Here is a 980-nt window from a genome sequence, read left to right as displayed (position 1 = left end):
GGTGGCAGAGATGGAGGTTATGTATTGGTTCATCAGTGTGGACTTCCTCTAAATAAAGCTGAATTAGCTGCAACTGCTGCTGTGTGTCAATCAAATCTGAACCCCTCAAGTGACTTCATTTTCTCTAGTAATTAGTCAGTGACCTGAATGAAGGCAGGTTGACTAAATTTGACCACTTCCATTTTAGAAAAGACAATATTTGCTGGAATAGAAACTTACACTTTTTATGTACTTGACTTTTCTGTACATAATGCTTCTGCTAAAATTACCAACCATGGACTTATAGAATAATTTATGTACAATCATGGCTTTCCACAGACCATTGCTTCTGACCAGGGAGCTCATTTCACAGGTAAGGAAATATGGCAGAGGGCTCGTGCTCGTAGAATTCATTGATCATATTGTATTCCTCATGGTCCAGAAGCAGCTGGCCTGGTAGAAGTGTAGAGTAGAAAGGCATAGCTAAAATAACAATAAAGTAGCAATTATCTGGAGGGCCTAGCAGGTTTCTCCTCGCGTATACTTTGAATCATAGGTAGTCAGGGTTCAAAGGTCCAAGCATTATGTGTTTCAAATGTGAATTACTACTCTTACTAGTGCTTCTAGTGAGCCCCGAGGAAAATGTTGTCTTCCTGTTCCTATGATCTTGCACTGTGCTCGCCTAGAAGTTTTGATCACAGAGGGCAGAATGCAGCAGAGAGCAGGTATGACAGACATTGAATCGGAAGCTAAGAACTTCTGCTGACCTTGGGTTCTGATGCGATTTAGTCAACATGTTACGAAAAGGAAAACAGAGTTTAAAAGGAGTGATGTATTCAGACTACTAGAGAGAAATTGAATTACATCTCCAGAGTGGAGAAAAGGAAGATTCTAGCAAGAGTACAGGAGATCCTTTAGGGTGACTCTTGCTGTATCTTGCTGTATGATTATGATCAAGAGGGAATGACCACAACCTAACCCAGACAGAAGATAAAAGGCCC

The 980-nt window shown here is 40.8% G+C and overlaps 1 long non-coding RNA gene across 1 annotated transcript; it reads right to left on the bottom strand.

The window, feature by feature from the left end:
- Positions 1-203: 203 nt before the first annotated feature.
- On the bottom strand, positions 204-653 carry LOC110310199. The gene is made up of 2 exons (XR_002379823.1): positions 595-653; positions 204-462 (listed from the first exon to the last, which is right to left on the bottom strand). It is a non-coding gene; the product is annotated as an uncharacterized LOC110310199 (long non-coding RNA).
- Positions 654-980: the final 327 nt, after the last annotated feature.

The sequence above is a fragment of the Mus caroli genome, chromosome 2 (assembly GCF_900094665.2).
Source record: "Mus caroli chromosome 2, CAROLI_EIJ_v1.1, whole genome shotgun sequence".
NCBI lineage: Eukaryota > Metazoa > Chordata > Mammalia > Rodentia > Muridae > Mus > Mus caroli.
This window is presented reverse-complemented; position numbering and strand designations above follow the sequence as displayed.